The sequence below is a fragment of the Electrona antarctica genome (assembly GCF_951216825.1).
Source record: "Electrona antarctica genome assembly, contig: scaffold_253, whole genome shotgun sequence".
In the NCBI taxonomy this organism is placed as follows: Eukaryota; Metazoa; Chordata; class Actinopteri; order Myctophiformes; family Myctophidae; genus Electrona; species Electrona antarctica.
Window position 1 is genome coordinate 5,001 of NW_027638676.1, and position 26,937 is coordinate 31,937.

Sequence of the window (26,937 nt, forward strand, 5' to 3'; positions counted from 1 at the left end):
AACCCTAACCCTAACCCTAACCCTAACCCTAACCCTAACCCTAACCCTAACCCTAACCCTAACCCTAACCCTAACCCTAACCCTAACCCTAACCCTAACCCTAACCCTAACCCTAACCCTAACCCTAACCCTAACCCTAACCCTAACCCTAACCCTAACCCTAACCCTAACCCTAACCCTAACCCTAACCCTAACCCTAACCCTAACCCTAACCCTAACCCTAACCCTAACCCTAACCCTAACCCTAACCCTAACCCTAACCCTAACCCTAACCCTAACCCTAACCCTAACCCTAACCCTAACCCTAACCCTAACCCTAACCCTAACCCTAACCCTAACCCTAACCCTAACCCTAACCCTAACCCTAACCCTAACCCTAACCCTAACCCTAACCCTAACCCTAACCCTAACCCTAACCCTAACCCTAACCCTAACCCTAACCCTAACCCTAACCCTAACCCTAACCCTAACCCTAACCCTAACCCTAACCCTAACCCTAACCCTAACCCTAACCCTAACCCTAACCCTAACCCTAACCCTAACCCTAACCCTAACCCTAACCCTAACCCTAACCCTAACCCTAACCCTAACCCTAACCCTAACCCTAACCCTAACCCTAACCCTAACCCTAACCCTAACCCTAACCCTAACCCTAACCCTAACCCTAACCCTAACCCTAACCCTAACCCTAACCCTAACCCTAACCCTAACCCTAACCCTAACCCTAACCCTAACCCTAACCCTAACCCTAACCCTAACCCTAACCCTAACCCTAACCCTAACCCTAACCCTAACCCTAACCCTAACCCTAACCCTAACCCTAACCCTAACCCTAACCCTAACCCTAACCCTAACCCTAACCCTAACCCTAACCCTAACCCTAACCCTAACCCTAACCCTAACCCTAACCCTAACCCTAACCCTAACCCTAACCCTAACCCTAACCCTAACCCTAACCCTAACCCTAACCCTAACCCTAACCCTAACCCTAACCCTAACCCTAACCCTAACCCTAACCCTAACCCTAACCCTAACCCTAACCCTAACCCTAACCCTAACCCTAACCCTAACCCTAACCCTAACCCTAACCCTAACCCTAACCCTAACCCTAACCCTAACCCTAACCCTAACCCTAACCCTAACCCTAACCCTAACCCTAACCCTAACCCTAACCCTAACCCTAACCCTAACCCTAACCCTAACCCTAACCCTAACCCTAACCCTAACCCTAACCCTAACCCTAACCCTAACCCTAACCCTAACCCTAACCCTAACCCTAACCCTAACCCTAACCCTAACCCTAACCCTAACCCTAACCCTAACCCTAACCCTAACCCTAACCCTAACCCTAACCCTAACCCTAACCCTAACCCTAACCCTAACCCTAACCCTAACCCTAACCCTAACCCTAACCCTAACCCTAACCCTAACCCTAACCCTAACCCTAACCCTAACCCTAACCCTAACCCTAACCCTAACCCTAACCCTAACCCTAACCCTAACCCTAACCCTAACCCTAACCCTAACCCTAACCCTAACCCTAACCCTAACCCTAACCCTAACCCTAACCCTAACCCTAACCCTAACCCTAACCCTAACCCTAACCCTAACCCTAACCCTAACCCTAACCCTAACCCTAACCCTAACCCTAACCCTAACCCTAACCCTAACCCTAACCCTAACCCTAACCCTAACCCTAACCCTAACCCTAACCCTAACCCTAACCCTAACCCTAACCCTAACCCTAACCCTAACCCTAACCCTAACCCTAACCCTAACCCTAACCCTAACCCTAACCCTAACCCTAACCCTAACCCTAACCCTAACCCTAACCCTAACCCTAACCCTAACCCTAACCCTAACCCTAACCCTAACCCTAACCCTAACCCTAACCCTAACCCTAACCCTAACCCTAACCCTAACCCTAACCCTAACCCTAACCCTAACCCTAACCCTAACCCTAACCCTAACCCTAACCCTAACCCTAACCCTAACCCTAACCCTAACCCTAACCCTAACCCTAACCCTAACCCTAACCCTAACCCTAACCCTAACCCTAACCCTAACCCTAACCCTAACCCTAACCCTAACCCTAACCCTAACCCTAACCCTAACCCTAACCCTAACCCTAACCCTAACCCTAACCCTAACCCTAACCCTAACCCTAACCCTAACCCTAACCCTAACCCTAACCCTAACCCTAACCCTAACCCTAACCCTAACCCTAACCCTAACCCTAACCCTAACCCTAACCCTAACCCTAACCCTAACCCTAACCCTAACCCTAACCCTAACCCTAACCCTAACCCTAACCCTAACCCTAACCCTAACCCTAACCCTAACCCTAACCCTAACCCTAACCCTAACCCTAACCCTAACCCTAACCCTAACCCTAACCCTAACCCTAACCCTAACCCTAACCCTAACCCTAACCCTAACCCTAACCCTAACCCTAACCCTAACCCTAACCCTAACCCTAACCCTAACCCTAACCCTAACCCTAACCCTAACCCTAACCCTAACCCTAACCCTAACCCTAACCCTAACCCTAACCCTAACCCTAACCCTAACCCTAACCCTAACCCTAACCCTAACCCTAACCCTAACCCTAACCCTAACCCTAACCCTAACCCTAACCCTAACCCTAACCCTAACCCTAACCCTAACCCTAACCCTAACCCTAACCCTAACCCTAACCCTAACCCTAACCCTAACCCTAACCCTAACCCTAACCCTAACCCTAACCCTAACCCTAACCCTAACCCTAACCCTAACCCTAACCCTAACCCTAACCCTAACCCTAACCCTAACCCTAACCCTAACCCTAACCCTAACCCTAACCCTAACCCTAACCCTAACCCTAACCCTAACCCTAACCCTAACCCTAACCCTAACCCTAACCCTAACCCTAACCCTAACCCTAACCCTAACCCTAACCCTAACCCTAACCCTAACCCTAACCCTAACCCTAACCCTAACCCTAACCCTAACCCTAACCCTAACCCTAACCCTAACCCTAACCCTAACCCTAACCCTAACCCTAACCCTAACCCTAACCCTAACCCTAACCCTAACCCTAACCCTAACCCTAACCCTAACCCTAACCCTAACCCTAACCCTAACCCTAACCCTAACCCTAACCCTAACCCTAACCCTAACCCTAACCCTAACCCTAACCCTAACCCTAACCCTAACCCTAACCCTAACCCTAACCCTAACCCTAACCCTAACCCTAACCCTAACCCTAACCCTAACCCTAACCCTAACCCTAACCCTAACCCTAACCCTAACCCTAACCCTAACCCTAACCCTAACCCTAACCCTAACCCTAACCCTAACCCTAACCCTAACCCTAACCCTAACCCTAACCCTAACCCTAACCCTAACCCTAACCCTAACCCTAACCCTAACCCTAACCCTAACCCTAACCCTAACCCTAACCCTAACCCTAACCCTAACCCTAACCCTAACCCTAACCCTAACCCTAACCCTAACCCTAACCCTAACCCTAACCCTAACCCTAACCCTAACCCTAACCCTAACCCTAACCCTAACCCTAACCCTAACCCTAACCCTAACCCTAACCCTAACCCTAACCCTAACCCTAACCCTAACCCTAACCCTAACCCTAACCCTAACCCTAACCCTAACCCTAACCCTAACCCTAACCCTAACCCTAACCCTAACCCTAACCCTAACCCTAACCCTAACCCTAACCCTAACCCTAACCCTAACCCTAACCCTAACCCTAACCCTAACCCTAACCCTAACCCTAACCCTAACCCTAACCCTAACCCTAACCCTAACCCTAACCCTAACCCTAACCCTAACCCTAACCCTAACCCTAACCCTAACCCTAACCCTAACCCTAACCCTAACCCTAACCCTAACCCTAACCCTAACCCTAACCCTAACCCTAACCCTAACCCTAACCCTAACCCTAACCCTAACCCTAACCCTAACCCTAACCCTAACCCTAACCCTAACCCTAACCCTAACCCTAACCCTAACCCTAACCCTAACCCTAACCCTAACCCTAACCCTAACCCTAACCCTAACCCTAACCCTAACCCTAACCCTAACCCTAACCCTAACCCTAACCCTAACCCTAACCCTAACCCTAACCCTAACCCTAACCCTAACCCTAACCCTAACCCTAACCCTAACCCTAACCCTAACCCTAACCCTAACCCTAACCCTAACCCTAACCCTAACCCTAACCCTAACCCTAACCCTAACCCTAACCCTAACCCTAACCCTAACCCTAACCCTAACCCTAACCCTAACCCTAACCCTAACCCTAACCCTAACCCTAACCCTAACCCTAACCCTAACCCTAACCCTAACCCTAACCCTAACCCTAACCCTAACCCTAACCCTAACCCTAACCCTAACCCTAACCCTAACCCTAACCCTAACCCTAACCCTAACCCTAACCCTAACCCTAACCCTAACCCTAACCCTAACCCTAACCCTAACCCTAACCCTAACCCTAACCCTAACCCTAACCCTAACCCTAACCCTAACCCTAACCCTAACCCTAACCCTAACCCTAACCCTAACCCTAACCCTAACCCTAACCCTAACCCTAACCCTAACCCTAACCCTAACCCTAACCCTAACCCTAACCCTAACCCTAACCCTAACCCTAACCCTAACCCTAACCCTAACCCTAACCCTAACCCTAACCCTAACCCTAACCCTAACCCTAACCCTAACCCTAACCCTAACCCTAACCCTAACCCTAACCCTAACCCTAACCCTAACCCTAACCCTAACCCTAACCCTAACCCTAACCCTAACCCTAACCCTAACCCTAACCCTAACCCTAACCCTAACCCTAACCCTAACCCTAACCCTAACCCTAACCCTAACCCTAACCCTAACCCTAACCCTAACCCTAACCCTAACCCTAACCCTAACCCTAACCCTAACCCTAACCCTAACCCTAACCCTAACCCTAACCCTAACCCTAACCCTAACCCTAACCCTAACCCTAACCCTAACCCTAACCCTAACCCTAACCCTAACCCTAACCCTAACCCTAACCCTAACCCTAACCCTAACCCTAACCCTAACCCTAACCCTAACCCTAACCCTAACCCTAACCCTAACCCTAACCCTAACCCTAACCCTAACCCTAACCCTAACCCTAACCCTAACCCTAACCCTAACCCTAACCCTAACCCTAACCCTAACCCTAACCCTAACCCTAACCCTAACCCTAACCCTAACCCTAACCCTAACCCTAACCCTAACCCTAACCCTAACCCTAACCCTAACCCTAACCCTAACCCTAACCCTAACCCTAACCCTAACCCTAACCCTAACCCTAACCCTAACCCTAACCCTAACCCTAACCCTAACCCTAACCCTAACCCTAACCCTAACCCTAACCCTAACCCTAACCCTAACCCTAACCCTAACCCTAACCCTAACCCTAACCCTAACCCTAACCCTAACCCTAACCCTAACCCTAACCCTAACCCTAACCCTAACCCTAACCCTAACCCTAACCCTAACCCTAACCCTAACCCTAACCCTAACCCTAACCCTAACCCTAACCCTAACCCTAACCCTAACCCTAACCCTAACCCTAACCCTAACCCTAACCCTAACCCTAACCCTAACCCTAACCCTAACCCTAACCCTAACCCTAACCCTAACCCTAACCCTAACCCTAACCCTAACCCTAACCCTAACCCTAACCCTAACCCTAACCCTAACCCTAACCCTAACCCTAACCCTAACCCTAACCCTAACCCTAACCCTAACCCTAACCCTAACCCTAACCCTAACCCTAACCCTAACCCTAACCCTAACCCTAACCCTAACCCTAACCCTAACCCTAACCCTAACCCTAACCCTAACCCTAACCCTAACCCTAACCCTAACCCTAACCCTAACCCTAACCCTAACCCTAACCCTAACCCTAACCCTAACCCTAACCCTAACCCTAACCCTAACCCTAACCCTAACCCTAACCCTAACCCTAACCCTAACCCTAACCCTAACCCTAACCCTAACCCTAACCCTAACCCTAACCCTAACCCTAACCCTAACCCTAACCCTAACCCTAACCCTAACCCTAACCCTAACCCTAACCCTAACCCTAACCCTAACCCTAACCCTAACCCTAACCCTAACCCTAACCCCCTAACCCTAACCCTAACCCTAACCCTAACCCTAACCCTAACCCTAACCCTAACCCTAACCCTAACCCTAACCCTAACCCCTAACCCTAACCCCTAACCCTAACCCTAACCCTAACCCTAACCCTAACCCTAACCCTAACCCTAACCCTAACCCTAACCCCTAACCCTAACCCTAACCCTAACCCTAACCCTAACCCTAACCCTAACCCTAACCCTAACCCTAACCCTAACCCTAACCCTAACCCTAACCCTAACCCCCTAACCCTAACCCTAACCCCCTAACCCTAACCCTAACCCTAACCCTAACCCTAACCCTAACCCTAACCCTAACCCTAACCCTAACCCTAACCCTAACCCTAACCCTAACCCTTACCCTAACCTTAACCTTAACCTTAACCTTAACCTTAACCTAACCCTAACCTTAACCTTAACCTAACCCTAACCCTAACCTTAACCTAACCCTAACCCTAACCTTAACCTAACCCTAACCCTTACCCTAACCTTAACCTTAACCTTAACCTTAACCCTAACCCTTCTCTCACCCTTTCCCTTAAGGTCGGTGGCCGGTTGGTCTCACTGGCCGCTGATCTGTTTTCCCCGTTAAACTCTCACCCTTTCCCTTAAGGTCGGTGGCCGGTTGGTCTCACTGGCCGCTGATCTGTTTTCCCCTTAAACTCTCACCCTTTCCCTTAAGGTCGGTGGCCGGTTGGTCTCACTGGCCGCTGATCTGTTTTCCCCGTTAAACTCTCACCCTTTCCCTTAAGGTCGGTGGCCGGTTGGTCTCACTGGCCGCTGATCTGTTTTCCCCGGTAAACTCTCACCCTTTCCCTTAAGGTCGGTGGCCGGTTGGTCTCACTGGCCGCTGATCTGTTTTCCCCGGTAAACTCTCACCCTTTCCCTTAAGGTCGGTGGCCGGTTGGTCTCACTGGCCGCTGATCTGTTTTCCCCGGTAAACTCTCACCCTTTCCCTTAAGGTCGGTGGCCGGTTGGTCTCACTGGCCGCTGATCTGTTTTCCCCGGTAAACTCTCACCCTTTCCCTTAAGGTCGGTGGCCGGTTGGCCTCACTGGCCGCTGATCTGTTTTCTCCCTGGTGCGTAGGGTAAGCCAGCTCTCTTAAAATCCCTCTTTCTCCCCTGGAGTGTAGATGGACATCGATTGACGGGGTAAGTCCTAGTCTGACGAGTAGTCTTGAGAAGATGGGCGTGCACTTACATTCCTCCGGCCTGAGGTTGCAAGGAACTACTGATTATTGCACTGGACATGTTCAGTATGATTGCTTGTAATCGGCCACGCACCGGTTGTTCTCCCGGGGGACGGCTCTGCCATATAAAACCTACCCAGCCAGACCATGCCTTGAAGATGAACGTTTCTCTAGGCAGCGTTCTTGGACGTTCATAGCCTCTCTCGGGGGATCACACTTATAGTTTTCCCTTCATTATTACCTCCCGTAACTATTCTTATGCTTTCCTGTTCTATCCTTTAAACTTTAACCCTTAACGATTACCCTCAATTTTACCTTTCATTTCTTTCAACTCGACACCCCCTACTTCACATTCTACGAACCTTAACACCCTTACCCCCTTTCTAACCCATACCCTGACCATTCTATAACTCTGACCCTGACCTTAACCCAACTCTGTACTCTAACCTTAACCTCAACCCTATCCCTAACCCTAACCCTTAACCTAACCCTTACCCTAACCTTAACCTTAACCTTAACCTTAACCTTAACCTTAACCTTAACCTAATCCTAACCTTAACCTAACCCTAACCCTAACCTTAACCTAACCCTAACCCTAACCTTAACCTAACCCTAACCCTTACCTTAACCTAACCCTAACCCTAACATTAACCTAACCCTAACCCTTACCCTAACCTTTTGGGTTTAGGGTTGAGACTCTCCTTGCCATACTCTCCTCTTTCCACCTCTCCACCTCTTTAATCATTCTTTCTTCTATCTCATACCCACTGGAAAATCGTATGTGACCAGAACCCACTTGGAAAATCGTATGTGACCTTTTGGGTTTAGGGTAGAGACTCTCCTTGCCATACTCTCCTCCTTCCACCTCTCCACCTCTTTAATCATTCTTTCTTCTATTTCATACCCACTGGAAAATCGTATGTGACCAGAACCCACTTGGAAAATCGTATGTGACCTTTTGGGTTTAGGGTAGAGACTCTCCTTGCCATACTCTCCTCTCTCCACCTCTCCACCTCTTTATTCATTCTTTCTTCTATCTCATACCCACTGGAAAATCGTATGTGACCAGAACCCACTTGGAAGACCGTATGTGATTCATGACTAGGACCCAATTGGGATAGAGTACACCCAGAAGAGTCATTTGACACCGTCGGAATTGCTCTAGGACCTTTACTTCCTGAGTTATGAGCTCATTTCCGGTTTGCCTTAAGCCCTTCCCCCCTTTTATGACTAGGACCCAATTGGGATAGAGTACACCCAGAAGAGTCATTTGACACCGTCCGAATTGCTCTAGGACCTTTACTTCCTGAGTTATGAGCTCATTTCCGGTTTGCCTTAAGCCCCTCCCCCTTTTATGACTATGACCCAATTGGGATAGGGTACACCCAGAAGATTCATTTGACACCGTCCGAATTGCTCTAGGACCTTTACTTCCTGAGTTATGAGCTCATTTCCGGTTGGCCTTAAGCCCCTCCCCCATTTATGTCTAGGACCCAATTGGGACAGAGTACACCCAGAAGAGTCATTTGACACCGTCCGAATTGCTCTAGGACCTTTACTTCCTGAGTTATGAGCTCATTTCCGGTTTGCCTTAAGCCCCTCCCCCTTTCATCACTAGGACCCAATTGGGATAGAGTACACCCAGAAGAGTCATTTGGCACCGTCCGAATTGCTCTAGGACCTTTACTTCCTGAGTTATGAGCTCATTTCCGGTTTGCCTTAAGCCCCTCCCCCTCTTATGACTATGACCCAATTGGGATAGAGTACACCCAGATAAGTAATTTGGCACCGTCCGAATTGCTCTAGGACCTTTACTTCCTGAGTTATGAGCCCATTTCCGGTTTGCCTTAAGCCCCTCCCCCCTGATGACCAGGACCGAATTGGGTTAGGGTACGCCCAGGTGAGTCATTTGACACCTACATAACACCTTCAGGACCTCCACTTCCTGAGATTTAGACCCACTTCCTGCCTGACCCCAACCCCTCCCCCTTTATCCAAAGAAGCCAATCAGGATGGAGTACCTCCATACAGGTCATGTGACACCTCCCAGATAGGGTTAACCAACAGCCATTGGATGACGGTCCTCCCTTAGTTACACCTGACACCAAGCAGATTTCTTAGGGGATGGGAAGACATCCACCAGACTTAATGTCCCTCCGACCTATGGCATAGCAAGGACCTCATGTTGTAAACAGCAGCCATCTTCCTTTTGACTGCTGACTTGACCCCAGATAGGTGAGTGATTTTTGAGGTCCCATACTTTTATTTCCATACATTTTGGTAATATAGTTTCACACTTTATTCTTTTACTATTCTGAGGCTTACTACCTTAGCTATCTTTCGATTATAAATTTTACTGCCGTAACGTACATATTCCTACTTTTATCGTCGAATGAAAGATGCTAATTTCTTGCTAATTTTGGCTAACTCAGGTAAGTTAACATGGGGTGAGGATATTGATGACTCATCCCCAGGTAGGAGGGGATTTCGGGGTCCCACACTTTTAATTCCATAAATACTTGTAAAATAGTTATACACTTTATTCCTTCAACATTCTAAGGCTTACTTCCTTAGCTACCTTTCGATTATAAATTTTACTACTTTAATGTACATGTTCCTATTTTTATCGTCGAATGAAAGATGCTAATTTATTGCTAATTCGGACCTTTTCATGTAAGTTTACATGGGATCTAAGACATTCAACCACGGCTGGGTACATGTCTACACATCTTTCATTATAAAAAAAATTTTCATTGAAGATACACACATAATTCTTTCACTAACATGTACCTTACCACCTTGGCCACCTATCCAGTATGTTTTTCATTTTTGTCATGCACACTTTCCCGCCTTAACCGTCGAGTGAAGAATGCTAACTTATAGCTAAGTGGGGGTAACTGACTCAGGTTGCATTTCATACCATACGTTAGCATGTTACTCTTACTCCTCATTCGTTTTTTATAGGACTTTTTTACGTTTTTTCTTTTTTAAACCTTAGTCTTACCATTTTGGCCACGTTCCCATATGGTATTATATTACTTTTCGTTACAATTTTTTATCCTTATCGTCGAGTTTATGATGCTACATTACAGCTAACTGGCTCTAAGCGGTTTAACTCATAACACCACAGGTTGAGAGGGATAATATGATTCAATCACTTGTAACTTGAGTTCGGTAGTAGCTAGCCGCTTACTTTTTTCGCCTGTTTACTCCTTACCATCTCCTCCTGTTCCGGCCACCAGTCGTACCTGTCAAACCAGGGATTTCCACCCGCAGCCGTGCAGTTCTTTTCTGTCCGACTGGTAAGTGTAAGACTGGTAAGACGCATTAGATAGACACCGTTTTGGTATGTGAGCTTACTAACCATTGTATCAAGTTTTCTGAGTCCGGAATTTTGCTGTACAGTGACTGGTAACCTCTCAGGGAGTCATGGCTTTGGCTTTGCGACTTCAGCGAAGCCAGGCCTATGGCTTTACCACTACGTATCATCACTTAGCGGGATTAAGGGTGGTTACTGAACACTGATTTGTCTGAGATAACTACCGATTGGCTTACCTATGGAGTGTCGGGTCCCCAGTCCCCGCCCGGCACCCCTGGGTGGAAGTAGCCAGGGCAAGTACCTCAGTCATGGGTGTCATGACCCTAGGTTAATGACACCCATACCTTTACTTCCTACGCGGGGGTGGGCTCCTTCCCTTGACCAGACCTTGTCCCCTATACTATTAATCTACTTCCCCTATAACTCCTGATCCATCCTTAACTTACTTTAGATTGTTCATTCATTCTATACCTTAAAGAGATAATTCTCACATTCCCTATTACCTTACCGCACTAGCCTTCTACTCACCACGTACGGCTTGCACTTGTAGTTGGACCTGGATAATTCTCATATGCGTTACACTTCAACTAGGCTCCTTACATATCCCCTCTCTCTATCCTCTTCTCCTTCTCCCCTGGCCCCCCTAATAAACCATCCTCTGAGGTACTCCTCTTAATTCTATGTTTGAGCATATGGAACACACACTGGGGTCTTGATCAACCCCGGTGGGCCGCCCTTGGCGAGGGTGTCTAGTTACCAAACGGCCGAAACACCTGACGACCCAATGGGTAACTACTGATGATTGTGTTCTCTAAAAAACATTTCTCACCATGGGATTCTACTGTAATGGAACCTAACACCTAGGGTTGCTTTCCATTATAGATTCTCCCTGTTAACTTAGGACCTCTTCTTCTTCTTCTCTCTACATCCCATCGGACCACATACCACATACTGGCTATCTTCCCCTTTTACTCAGCTCTCTGGCTTTTGTAGTTCACTTAGGTTTCAACTGGTGGCCTATTACCCACTTACCCATTACCCCCATTTTCATTTCACGGGTAGGTAACCCTAAAGCTCATTTGGGGCTACTAATATATACTATTCTGTCCCTATCGGGTCGTAACTCGGACGGCGCTGAGTCGGGTCTGGTGGCCTTCGCACCGCTCGGCACGGCGACTCGCTCGGCTAGCGCCTCGCTCGGCGGTGCCTCACGGAGCTCATGGCCACCAGACACGGCGCGCCTCCGTCATTTGTCTCAGTTTTCTCTGGCCAATACTCACTGCAGCGGACTTCCCCCGCCCCCTCCTTAGGCCCCCACCCTTGCAGCCACTTCTGATACACTTCTGATACCCTGACCATTCTATAACCCTGACCTTAACCCAACTCTGTACTCTAACCTTAACCTCAACCCTATCCCTAACCCTAACCCTTAACCTAACCCTTACCCTAACCTTAACCTTAACCTTAACCTAATCCTAACCTTAACCTAACCCTAACCCTAACCTTAACCTAACCCTAACCCTAACCCTAACCTTAACCTTAACCTAACCCTAACCCTTACCCTAACCTTAACCTTAACCTTAACCTTAACCTTAACCTAACCCTAACCTTAACCTTAACCTAACCCTAACCCTAACCTTAACCTAACCCTAACCCTAACCTTAACCTAACCCTAACCCTTACCCTAACCTTAACCTTAACCTTAACCTTAACCCTAACCCTTCTCTCACCCTTTCCCTTAAGGTCGGTGGCCGGTTGGTCTCACTGGCCGCTGATCTGTTTTCCCCGTTAAACTCTCACCCTTTCCCTTAAGGTCGGTGGCCGGTTGGTCTCACTGGCCGCTGATCTGTTTTCCCCTTAAACTCTCACCCTTTCCCTTAAGGTCGGTGGCCGGTTGGTCTCACTGGCCGCTGATCTGTTTTCCCCGTTAAACTCTCACCCTTTCCCTTAAGGTCGGTGGCCGGTTGGTCTCACTGGCCGCTGATCTGTTTTCCCCGGTAAACTCTCACCCTTTCCCTTAAGGTCGGTGGCCGGTTGGTCTCACTGGCCGCTGATCTGTTTTCCCCGGTAAACTCTCACCCTTTCCCTTAAGGTCGGTGGCCGGTTGGTCTCACTGGCCGCTGATCTGTTTTCCCCGGTAAACTCTCACCCTTTCCCTTAAGGTCGGTGGCCGGTTGGTCTCACTGGCCGCTGATCTGTTTTCCCCGGTAAACTCTCACCCTTTCCCTTAAGGTCGGTGGCCGGTTGGCCTCACTGGCCGCTGATCTGTTTTCTCCCTGGTGCGTAGGGTAAGCCAGCTCTCTTAAAATCCCTCTTTCTCCCCTGGAGTGTAGATGGACATCGATTGACGGGGTAAGTCCTAGTCTGACGAGTAGTCTTGAGAAGATGGGCGTGCACTTACATTCCTCCGGCCTGAGGTTGCAAGGAACTACTGATTATTGCACTGGACATGTTCAGTATGATTGCTTGTAATCGGCCACGCACCGGTTGTTCTCCCGGGGGACGGCTCTGCCATATAAAACCTACCCAGCCAGACCATGCCTTGAAGATGAACGTTTCTCTAGGCAGCGTTCTTGGACGTTCATAGCCTCTCTCGGGGGATCACACTTATAGTTTTCCCTTCATTATTACCTCCCGTAACTATTCTTATGCTTTCCTGTTCTATCCTTTAAACTTTAACCCTTAACGATTACCCTCAATTTTACCTTTCATTTCTTTCAACTCGACACCCCCTACTTCACATTCTACGAACCTTAACACCCTTACCCCCTTTCTAACCCATACCCTGACCATTCTATAACTCTGACCCTGACCTTAACCCAACTCTGTACTCTAACCTTAACCTCAACCCTATCCCTAACCCTAACCCTTAACCTAACCCTTACCCTAACCTTAACCTTAACCTTAACCTTAACCTTAACCTTAACCTTAACCTAATCCTAACCTTAACCTAACCCTAACCCTAACCTTAACCTAACCCTAACCCTAACCTTAACCTAACCCTAACCCTTACCTTAACCTAACCCTAACCCTAACCTTAACCTAACCCTAACCCTTACCCTAACCTTTTGGGTTTAGGGTTGAGACTCTCCTTGCCATACTCTCCTCTTTCCACCTCTCCACCTCTTTAATCATTCTTTCTTCTATCTCATACCCACTGGAAAATCGTATGTGACCAGAACCCACTTGGAAAATCGTATGTGACCTTTTGGGTTTAGGGTAGAGACTCTCCTTGCCATACTCTCCTCCTTCCACCTCTCCACCTCTTTAATCATTCTTTCTTCTATTTCATACCCACTGGAAAATCGTATGTGACCAGAACCCACTTGGAAAATCGTATGTGACCTTTTGGGTTTAGGGTAGAGACTCTCCTTGCCATACTCTCCTCTCTCCACCTCTCCACCTCTTTATTCATTCTTTCTTCTATCTCATACCCACTGGAAAATCGTATGTGACCAGAACCCACTTGGAAGACCGTATGTGATTCATGACTAGGACCCAATTGGGATAGAGTACACCCAGAAGAGTCATTTGACACCGTCGGAATTGCTCTAGGACCTTTACTTCCTGAGTTATGAGCTCATTTCCGGTTTGCCTTAAGCCCTTCCCCCCTTTTATGACTAGGACCCAATTGGGATAGAGTACACCCAGAAGAGTCATTTGACACCGTCCGAATTGCTCTAGGACCTTTACTTCCTGAGTTATGAGCTCATTTCCGGTTTGCCTTAAGCCCCTCCCCCTTTTATGACTATGACCCAATTGGGATAGGGTACACCCAGAAGATTCATTTGACACCGTCCGAATTGCTCTAGGACCTTTACTTCCTGAGTTATGAGCTCATTTCCGGTTGGCCTTAAGCCCCTCCCCCATTTATGTCTAGGACCCAATTGGGACAGAGTACACCCAGAAGAGTCATTTGACACCGTCCGAATTGCTCTAGGACCTTTACTTCCTGAGTTATGAGCTCATTTCCGGTTTGCCTTAAGCCCCTCCCCCTTTCATCACTAGGACCCAATTGGGATAGAGTACACCCAGAAGAGTCATTTGGCACCGTCCGAATTGCTCTAGGACCTTTACTTCCTGAGTTATGAGCTCATTTCCGGTTTGCCTTAAGCCCCTCCCCCTCTTATGACTATGACCCAATTGGGATAGAGTACACCCAGATAAGTAATTTGGCACCGTCCGAATTGCTCTAGGACCTTTACTTCCTGAGTTATGAGCCCATTTCCGGTTTGCCTTAAGCCCCTCCCCCCTGATGACCAGGACCGAATTGGGTTAGGGTACGCCCAGGTGAGTCATTTGACACCTACATAACACCTTCAGGACCTCCACTTCCTGAGATTTAGACCCACTTCCTGCCTGACCCCAACCCCTCCCCCTTTATCCAAAGAAGCCAATCAGGATGGAGTACCTCCATACAGGTCATGTGACACCTCCCAGATAGGGTTAACCAACAGCCATTGGATGACGGTCCTCCCTTAGTTACACCTGACACCAAGCAGATTTCTTAGGGGATGGGAAGACATCCACCAGACTTAATGTCCCTCCGACCTATGGCATAGCAAGGACCTCATGTTGTAAACAGCAGCCATCTTCCTTTTGACTGCTGACTTGACCCCAGATAGGTGAGTGATTTTTGAGGTCCCATACTTTTATTTCCATACATTTTGGTAATATAGTTTCACACTTTATTCTTTTACTATTCTGAGGCTTACTACCTTAGCTATCTTTCGATTATAAATTTTACTGCCGTAACGTACATATTCCTACTTTTATCGTCGAATGAAAGATGCTAATTTCTTGCTAATTTTGGCTAACTCAGGTAAGTTAACATGGGGTGAGGATATTGATGACTCATCCCCAGGTAGGAGGGGATTTCGGGGTCCCACACTTTTAATTCCATAAATACTTGTAAAATAGTTATACACTTTATTCCTTCAACATTCTAAGGCTTACTTCCTTAGCTACCTTTCGATTATAAATTTTACTACTTTAATGTACATGTTCCTATTTTTATCGTCGAATGAAAGATGCTAATTTATTGCTAATTCGGACCTTTTCATGTAAGTTTACATGGGATCTAAGACATTCAACCACGGCTGGGTACATGTCTACACATCTTTCATTATAAAAAAAATTTTCATTGAAGATACACACATAATTCTTTCACTAACATGTACCTTACCACCTTGGCCACCTATCCAGTATGTTTTTCATTTTTGTCATGCACACTTTCCCGCCTTAACCGTCGAGTGAAGAATGCTAACTTATAGCTAAGTGGGGGTAACTGACTCAGGTTGCATTTCATACCATACGTTAGCATGTTACTCTTACTCCTCATTCGTTTTTTATAGGACTTTTTTACGTTTTTTCTTTTTTAAACCTTAGTCTTACCATTTTGGCCACGTTCCCATATGGTATTATATTACTTTTCGTTACAATTTTTTATCCTTATCGTCGAGTTTATGATGCTACATTACAGCTAACTGGCTCTAAGCGGTTTAACTCATAACACCACAGGTTGAGAGGGATAATATGATTCAATCACTTGTAACTTGAGTTCGGTAGTAGCTAGCCGCTTACTTTTTTCGCCTGTTTACTCCTTACCATCTCCTCCTGTTCCGGCCACCAGTCGTACCTGTCAAACCAGGGATTTCCACCCGCAGCCGTGCAGTTCTTTTCTGTCCGACTGGTAAGTGTAAGACTGGTAAGACGCATTAGATAGACACCGTTTTGGTATGTGAGCTTACTAACCATTGTATCAAGTTTTCTGAGTCCGGAATTTTGCTGTACAGTGACTGGTAACCTCTCAGGGAGTCATGGCTTTGGCTTTGCGACTTCAGCGAAGCCAGGCCTATGGCTTTACCACTACGTATCATCACTTAGCGGGATTAAGGGTGGTTACTGAACACTGATTTGTCTGAGATAACTACCGATTGGCTTACCTATGGAGTGTCGGGTCCCCAGTCCCCGCCCGGCACCCCTGGGTGGAAGTAGCCAGGGCAAGTACCTCAGTCATGGGTGTCATGACCCTAGGTTAATGACACCCATACCTTTACTTCCTACGCGGGGGTGGGCTCCTTCCCTTGACCAGACCTTGTCCCCTATACTATTAATCTACTTCCCCTATAACTCCTGATCCATCCTTAACTTACTTTAGATTGTTCATTCATTCTATACCTTAAAGAGATAATTCTCACATTCCCTATTACCTTACCGCACTAGCCTTCTACTCACCACGTACGGCTTGCACTTGTAGTTGGACCTGGATAATTCTCATATGCGTTACACTTCAACTAGGCTCCTTACATATCCCCTCTCTCTATCCTCTTCTCCTTCTCCCCTGGCCCCCCTAATAAACCATCCTCTGAGGTACTCCTCTTAATTCTATGTTTGAGCATATGGAACACACACTGGGGTCTTGATCAACCCCGGTGGGCCGCCCTTGGCGAGGGTGTCTAGTTACCAAACGGCCGAAACACCTGACGACCCAATGGGTAACTACTGATGATTGTGTTCTCTAAAAAACATTTCTCACCATGGGATTCTACTGTAATGGAACCTAACACCTAGGGTTGCTTTCCATTATAGATTCTCCCTGTTAACTTAGGACCTCTTCTTCTTCTTCTCTCTACATCCCATCGGACCACATACCACATACTGGCTATCTTCCCCTTTTACTCAGCTCTCTGGCTTTTGTAGTTCACTTAGGTTTCAACTGGTGGCCTATTACCCACTTACCCATTACCCCCATTTTCATTTCACGGGTAGGTAACCCTAAAGCTCATTTGGGGCTACTAATATATACTATTCTGTCCCTATCGGGTCGTAACTCGGACGGCGCTGAGTCGGGTCTGGTGGCCTTCGCACCGCTCGGCACGGCGACTCGCTCGGCTAGCGCCTCGCTCGGCGGTGCCTCACGGAGCTCATGGCCACCAGACACGGCGCGCCTCCGTCATTTGTCTCAGTTTTCTCTGGCCAATACTCACTGCAGCGGACTTCCCCCGCCCCCTCCTTAGGCCCCCACCCTTGCAGCCACTTCTGATACACTTCTGATACCCTGACCATTCTATAACCCTGACCTTAACCCAACTCTGTACTCTAACCTTAACCTCAACCCTATCCCTAACCCTAACCCTTAACCTAACCCTTACCCTAACCTTAACCTTAACCTTAACCTAATCCTAACCTTAACCTAACCCTAACCCTAACCTTAACCTAACCCTAACCCTAACCCTAACCTTAACCTTAACCTAACCCTAACCCTTACCCTAACCTTAACCTTAACCTTAACCTTAACCTTAACCTAACCCTAACCTTAACCTTAACCTAACCCTAACCCTAACCTTAACCTAACCCTAACCCTAACCTTAACCTAACCCTAACCCTTACCCTAACCTTAACCTTAACCTTAACCTTAACCCTAACCCTTCTCTCACCCTTTCCCTTAAGGTCGGTGGCCGGTTGGTCTCACTGGCCGCTGATCTGTTTTCCCCGTTAAACTCTCACCCTTTCCCTTAAGGTCGGTGGCCGGTTGGTCTCACTGGCCGCTGATCTGTTTTCCCCTTAAACTCTCACCCTTTCCCTTAAGGTCGGTGGCCGGTTGGTCTCACTGGCCGCTGATCTGTTTTCCCCGTTAAACTCTCACCCTTTCCCTTAAGGTCGGTGGCCGGTTGGTCTCACTGGCCGCTGATCTGTTTTCCCCGGTAAACTCTCACCCTTTCCCTTAAGGTCGGTGGCCGGTTGGTCTCACTGGCCGCTGATCTGTTTTCCCCGGTAAACTCTCACCCTTTCCCTTAAGGTCGGTGGCCGGTTGGTCTCACTGGCCGCTGATCTGTTTTCCCCGGTAAACTCTCACCCTTTCCCTTAAGGTCGGTGGCCGGTTGGTCTCACTGGCCGCTGATCTGTTTTCCCCGGTAAACTCTCACCCTTTCCCTTAAGGTCGGTGGCCGGTTGGCCTCACTGGCCGCTGATCTGTTTTCTCCCTGGTGCGTAGGGTAAGCCAGCTCTCTTAAAATCCCTCTTTCTCCCCTGGAGTGTAGATGGACATCGATTGACGGGGTAAGTCCTAGTCTGACGAGTAGTCTTGAGAAGATGGGCGTGCACTTACATTCCTCCGGCCTGAGGTTGCAAGGAACTACTGATTATTGCACTGGACATGTTCAGTATGATTGCTTGTAATCGGCCACGCACCGGTTGTTCTCCCGGGGGACGGCTCTGCCATATAAAACCTAACCCTAACCCTAACCCTAACCCTAACCCTAACCCTAACCCTAACCCTAACCCAACCACACGGATAACTCATGTTGGATGTATTTCTCATCATTATTATTATTATTATGTTATTAGTGACTTGTGCTTATTATGATTATTATTATTGTCACTATTAGTTTTATCTGCCTTTCAGGCTTCACACTGAGTTCTTAAAATAACTCTTGCCATGAGTCCCGCGAAAGGCTGATATGTGTCGACAGCCAACCCTTCCTTTCCCATTGAACAACGTTTATACTAGGTTAGCCTTGTGGCAAATCAGGGTGCGGCTTTCCGACGGGTCCACTAGGGGTCACCGTGGGATGGTCTGACCCTTCCACTATATTAATTACTCTAGGTGGCTTCCCAGAATCTGCACTATCTGCATGTGTTACAGTGTTATTATTACTACTGTTTGCGTCATCCCTATGGTGTTTGACAAACTCCTTTCCCCAATTCCCTCTTGTGTCACAAGGCACCTTAGGACGGGAAGGCTCCACACGGTTGCACACATAGGATGAATCCTGCAGCGCCTGGACCCCTGCTCGTTCCAGGAGCGGCCCCAAAAGCGGCCGCAATGGACTGGGAACCCATGTCCTTTATTTCCCTGAATTGGCCAAAAGTGGTCCTATTTAGAATAGACCGGGCTATTCCTATATTGACATTTCTGGCGCTGGAACAGTTGGACCTCCTCGATTCCTTTCCGGCTGACCTCGCAAAACTACCGAGGCGCTCTGAGAGGCTGAGAAGACATGCTGAGTGGCTAAGGCGCTCCGAGAGCCTGGGAAAACATGAAACAATGCCAAAGCGCTCTGAGAAACGAAAAAAAGCCAAGTGTTAATGGGGTTGACCGTTGGACGGTTAAGTTCCACTGGAGCTGATTTAGGGGTTGACGTTTCCCCCTGGGGAGGAGCCGATCCATTGTTTTATTATCAGCATACCCCCTTTCTTGTTTTTGTGATTATTATATATATTTTTTCAATTTCCTCATTGTTTGTAGTGTGCGCGTGTGTGTTTGTGTGCATTTTCTTTATATAAAGAACCTTTAATATACAAACCTTCTGGATTCCTTGTTGTTTACAGATCCCTCCCTGGGACGGCTTAGTTCTTTTGACTCACTCCTGCTTATGTGTGTGTGGGTACTGAAACGTTTAAATTAGGACCCATGTATTGCTCCTTAACTGCAGTGGTGGAACCCCGGCCACTAGGGGCGCTGTGACCCCTCTGCGCGCTTACCTTAGCTTCTCTGGTTACGCAGAACAAGTAGTAGTGAGACTGGAGCGGGTCGCGCGTGAAGCTGTCTCCTAGATCGGTTGGTGAGTTTTTAACTTCTTTGTTCTCTGTACCTAACTAGGGGAATTACCATGTTATCTTTCATTGATGGTACATATAAGAGCAATCACATGGTGTCTTTTAAAGTCATTTGAGACGTTTTACTGTATGAGAACACTACTGTTATCCCTCCTCCACCCAGAGCAGGGGGTTTGTCTGGAGTTGTAGCGCTAGGATGCTAACATGCTGCTACGTCGAGGCAAAAGGTTCTTACCTTGGGTTGACAGCCGTGGGTTCATTTACATATATGACAATCTTTGAAAACATTCCTTTGTGCCTTTCCAAACATTATGGTGGTTTTTAGGGTGACTCAATACTTACCTTTTGTTCATGGGAAGTGCCAGGCACTCCTTCAATCGCTCTGATTTTAACTCAGCATGCGCTGGATTTTATTACCATGACAATAATATTACAATTGTAATTGTCAGAGGGACTTACCCTCTCGTTATTCTAGGATTGTGTGGAAAAAGCTTCATTTTTCTCAAGCTTAAGACGGCCTCATCTCACACTGAGTTCTACATTAGCTTGCCCTGCTGTGCCAACGGACATAGGCCTACCATGGTAGCATAGTGATAATTATATCACCCTGCTCTGACATAACAACAGGTCATAATTCTGTAGGGTGTAGGGTGCTAAAAAGTGCTAAAAAGGAGGAGGGTAGAGGTTACAATAACCAACAACCTATAACTTAGGCGTGTAGCACTGTTTTCATAACAAAGAGGAGTTCATGGTCGTCGTTAATGTCTGCTACAAAGGGGACTAAGGTAATTATGATTATCGACATGACATGATAGTAGGTTATTACTCTGTGGGCTCCTTTAGGAGGAGCTGAGGGGAGGATATAGTGGAGCGTTCCACTTACACATCTATAAAGGCGCCTTTTCTCTTATGTACAAATGAGTAGACATATGCAGGCAGGTGTCCTTCTTGCGATGAGGTTGCCTTCATCTCAGGTCATATAACTGGTAGGGCTCTGAGCGCTATTGTTACTGTCATTGTTGTCAATCACGATGCCCTGGATCGCAAACCTATGCTTCCCTTATAATCTCTTATATAGATTCCTTGCGCCCTTGCCTTGTCTCTAGTGGTCTTAATTCAGTCCCTTACGAATGGTTTCGCATCTGTTGGTCCACTTCAAGGTCATTTCACCTGCTAAAGACGGACCTCTGCTGACCTGGATCTGACGGACCCGGTCCACTGGTTCCTCCTCCTTCTGCTCCTCCTCCTCCTCCATCCCTACTCCCACTCCTACCATTCCTCTTCCTCCTCCTCCTCCTCCTCCCTCTCCCTTGAACTATCGGTTGGTGCTTAGGAGGTGAGTCCGCAGGGGTTTGTGGCGGTCGGTCCACTGTCGGAAGGGGTAAATGTTAGACTAGTGTTGTTGTGACACGGAGGCCTTCGGCCTCCGTGCCACGGTTAGGGTTAGGTTAGCCCTGTCACACATGCACACACACGCTGTGTCGCCACGGATACCGGTTGCCTAGGCTGTACTTAGATTGACTTTACCATCACTCACTCTAAACATAACCGCACGCAGGGGTGCTAATACAGTTCCTTTAACGGAATCTCCATTTAACCCCAAGGGTTTCTATTTGTGCTCCTCACGACTATACATACAGTGTTCATCATCGTTACAACGGTCTGCTACAAGGGCGACTATTACTAGGTTATTAACATGTACTGGAAGAGGAATGCATCGCTACCGTTACTGTTACACTTCATAGTGGGGAGTTGTTTCTCATCACCATTAATTTTATTACTGTTATTTTTATCATAATTTATAGTGACTGATGCTGGACATGATTACTGTTACTGTCACTATTGGGTTCACCTGCCCTTTAGGTTTCACACTGGGTTGTTTTTAGAACAACTGCCATGGGGTTAGTTCACCTTGGATAGTCTGACCTTCCCTTTAGCCTTGCTGCCTTCGTATGGGCTTCCATTATTAGTGGTCCTTCCAGACCTCAATCGTCCGTGTTAGTGGTCTCTTCAGACCTTACTGTACCTTGCTGCCCTTATATAGGTCCCCCTTTTAGTGGTCTCTTCAGACCTCAATCATCCGTGTTAGTGGTCTCTTCAGACCTCACCATATCTGGATCAGCCTAGACTCCACACTCGTTCCTGATGATGACCCCTTACATGTTATTATACTCTGTCACTTAGGACCGGGTTGGTGGGTTGGCCAGTAAAACACATGTGTAGCACAGTGCACTTACCCTATTTCCTATTCGAAATCCCTGGCCGGGCCTGTTTCTGGGTTGACCTAAATGGGGTTCCCGGCCTAGATTGCTGTCTCCGGAACCACTATGGGGTGTCTCTTCTGCTCAAAACCTAACCTGCCGAAGGCTGACATGTGTCGACAACCAACCCTTCCCTTCCCGGTTAATAACACTTGGACTAGTTTAGCATTGTGGCAAGTCAGGGTGCAGCTGTCATATAACTTGATAGGGCTTTTGAAAATGGCAGATCTACAAGCTCGTAGCGCGGCGCCCGGAGCGTTATTATTATTATTATTATTATTACTATTATTATTATTATTAGTACCATTATGTTCAATAACGATACTCTGGATGTCATACCCATGCTTCCCTAGCAATCTCTTATACAGATTCCTTGCGCCTTGTCTTATCTCTAGTTGTCTTAATGCAGTCCCTTACAAATGGTTTTGCATCTGTTGATCCACTTCAAGGTCATTGCACCTGCTAGGACGGACCTCTGCTGAATTGGATCTGACGGACCCTGTCCACTGGTTCCTCCTCCTCCTCCTTCTGCTCCTCCTTCTCCTCCTCCATCCCTACTCCCACTCCTACCATTCCTCTTCCTCCTCCTCCTCCTCCCTCTCCCTTGAACTATCGGTTGGTGCTTAGGAGGTGAGTCCGCAGGGGTTTGTGGCGATCGGTCCACTGTCGGAAGGGGTAAATGTTAGACTAGTGTTGTTGTGACACGGAGGCCTTCGGCCTCCGTGCCACGGTTAGGGTTAGGTTAGCCCTGTCACACATGCACACACACGCTGTGTCGCCACGGATACCGGTTGCCTAGGCTGTACTTAGATTGACTTTACCATCACTCACTCTAAACATAACCGCACGCAGGGGTGCTAATACAGTTCCTTTAACGGAATCTCCATTTAACCCCAAGGGTTTCTATATGTGCTCCTCACGACTATACATACAGTGTTCATCATCGTTACAACGGTCTGCTACAAGGGCGACTATTACTAGGTTATTAACATGTACTGGAAGAGGAATGCATCGCTACCGTTACTGTTACACTTCAAAGTGGGGAGGTTTTTCTCATCACCATTAACTTTATAACTGTTATTTTTATCATAATTTATAGTGACTGATGCTGGATATGATTACTGTTACTGTCACTATTGGGTTCACCTGCCCTTTAGGTTTCACACTGGGTTGTTTTTAGAACAACTGCCATGAGGTTAGTTCACCTTGGATAGTCTGACCTTCCCTTTAGCCTTGCTGCCTTCATATGGGCTTCCATTATTAGTGGTCCTTCCAGACCTCAATCGTCCGTGTTAGTGGTCTCTTCAGACCTTACTGTACCTTGCTGCCCTTATATAGGTCCCCCTTTTAGTGGTCTCTTCAGACCTCAATCATCCGTGTTAGTGGTCTCTTCAGACCTCACCATATCTGGATCAGCCTAGGCTCCACACTCGTTCCTGATGATGACCCCTTACATGTTATTATACTCTGTCACTTAGAACCGGGTTGGTGGGTTGGCCAGTAAAACACATGTGTAGCACAGTGCACTTACCCTATTTCCTATTCGAAATCCCTGGCCGGGCCTGTTTCTGGGTTGACCTAAATGGGGTTCCCGGCCTAGATTGCTGTCTCCGGAACCACTATGGGGTGTCTCTTCTGCTCAAAACCTAACCTGCCGAAGGCTGACATGTGTCGACAACCAACCCTTCCCTTCCCGGTTAATAACACTTGGACTAGTTTAGCATTGTGGCAAGTCAGGGTGCAGCTGTCATATAACTTGATAGGGCTTTTGAAAATGGCAGATCTACAAGCTCGTAGCGCGGCACCCGGAGCGTTATTATTATTATTATTATTATTACTATTATTATTATTATTAGTACCATTATGTTCAATAACGATACTCTGGATGTCATACCCATGCTTCCCTAGCAATCTCTTATACAGATTCCTTGCGCCTTGTCTTATCTCTAGTTGTCTTAATGCAGTCCCTTACAAATGGTTTTGCATCTGTTGATCCACTTCAAGGTCATTGCACCTGCTAGGACGGACCTCTGCTGAATAGGATCTGACGGACCCTGTCCACTGGTTCCTCCTCCTCCTTCTGCTCCTCCTTCTCCTCCTCCATCCCTACTCCTTCTGCTACTCTTCCCCCTCCTCCTCCCTTGAACTATTGGTTGGTGCTTGGGAGGTGAGTCCGCAGGGCTTTATGGCGGTCGGTCCACTGTCAGAGGGGTTAAATGTTAGACTAGTGTTTTTGTGACACGGAGGCCTTCGGCCTCCGTGCCACGATTAGGGTTGGGTTAGCCCTGTCACACGCGCACACACGCGCTGTGTCGCCACGGATACCGATTGACTTTACCAATCACTTACTCTAAACATAACCGCACGCAGGGGTGCTGATACAGTTCCTTTAACGGAATCTCCATTCAACCCCAAGGGTTTCTATATGTGCTCCTCACGAATATATAGAAAGTGTTCACCATCGTTACAATGGTCTGCTATAAAGGCGACTATTACTAGATTATTAACATGTATTATAGGAGGAATGCACCGCTACCAGTACTGTTACATGTTAAAATGGGGAAGTGTTTGTACATATGGTATAACTTTCATCTGAATCCTGTTCCTTTTCTAATCATATATACTGCCCTCTGTCAGAACTCTCTTATTCAAACCTACTCACCTGTGAACTCATTTTTTATGAATATTACTACTTGGCACGTTAGGAAAGAAAGGTTAACATTCCATTAGGGATTCATCTCGTGTGTAATGGTTTATCCTTCCTCAAATAGCATCTTGCTCTCGCGATTGCCTCGTCTTCTCCCTTCAAATCACAACTGCCAAAATATGTCGAATTGAACTTGGAAAACACACCTAGGGTTCAGGTACCGCCCTGGGTGGGCCAGCTCAAACATGAAGGGTCAGGGTGTCTAGATTTCAGGCCAGAAACACCTCAGTATTCCCTTCTTGAGCCGATCTACTGACGATGTTATTCCAAAATTGTCATCTCATCTGAGCTTATAATGGTCTGGTGACTCTATTTCCATGGAACCACGTTTAAAATTAGGTTTCTCTGTCAGACAATAGCTTCGTTCTCTACCCCCATGGATATAGAGTTAGCCAGTTCCCTTCTATAAGTATAAATCTTTAGGGTCTCCTACTGGATAGGACGCTATATATATCCTCTTGCGGGACTGTAGTGATCATACTTACCTGGCACTTTGACTGGTTGTGAATGTGGCTGTTTTCCCTGGAACAACGAATGTGATGTAGTGAGGTGGTTCATTGTATTATTACGTCACTGAGTAACATCAAATACTACTGTTTGGATCAGTTTGTTATAATCTGTAGTATATATATTGAACCCAGAGTGGCATAAATCACTGGACTATGTTCCACCTTACTCCTCCTTCATATATCTCTCCCTTTTTGGGTTAAAAAAACTCTCCTCCTTCCTTCCCCCTGTAAGTTTTTCTTTTATTCCAGACATATTGGACAGATATGGAGGACCGCTCTCATACACCAGGGAGGAGAACTCGTTCTCCAGAATGGGATCGCGCACGTCACGGGGACGACTACCCTCCGAATAGGTGGAGGTCATGGTCCAGGGCTCCAAGCCCGCCGGTTAACTATCATGGGAACCGGGATGACTCGGGCTATAATCATGAAAGGAATTGGTCCCCCTACCCCTACCCCAACCAACCTCCGCCTAATTGGCAAAATACCCCTTTTAGGCCTTACCCTCGCGGTAACTACAGGCCCCGTGGGGGACAATATTCTCAAACCCCTGGTAGGTCTTCGCGTGAGGATCGTCCTCTTTATTTCCAACCCAAACGCGTCAAATTCGGACCAGCGTCTTCTACCTTCACTCCTGGTGCGGCAAAGTCTCAGGGGACTCCGACAGGCTCCACTGGAATTAATAACCCAGTTAACCCCATGACCCCAGGTGGTCTGGGGATCCCGTTAGCATGTGCCCAGTCAACGCCCACGGCCAGCTCCGCCACCGCTTCGAGCACCTTAGTTCATGATAAACCGCCAAAAGGAGACACCGTTACCATGGCCGACTTCATTAAAAAAGGTCACTATTTAAATGATGTGACTCGGTTCACAAAGGAGGGCATTCTGCCGGATGGTTATGCGCTTAAACTCCAGGAACTGACCAAGGACTTTAGGCCTCCGGATGCACTTATTGCAACGCATGGCAAGCTCACCAAGGCGGCGGAATTGTGGATGAAAAGCTGTTATTCCATTTTGGAGCAGCACTACGAGGAGAAACTAACCTCGCTTTTACTCTTACTAGAAGGTAAGATCTGTGAAAATCCACAGAAGACCTGGTTAGCAGGTGGTAGATTGGCGGAAGCTAGCATCAGAGGAGGTCTTAGAACCCCTGTGATGACCTCTCTCAAGAAGAGAATTCCGGACTCCTTTTGGATCCAGGACGCCCCTCAGGGGCGCTGGAC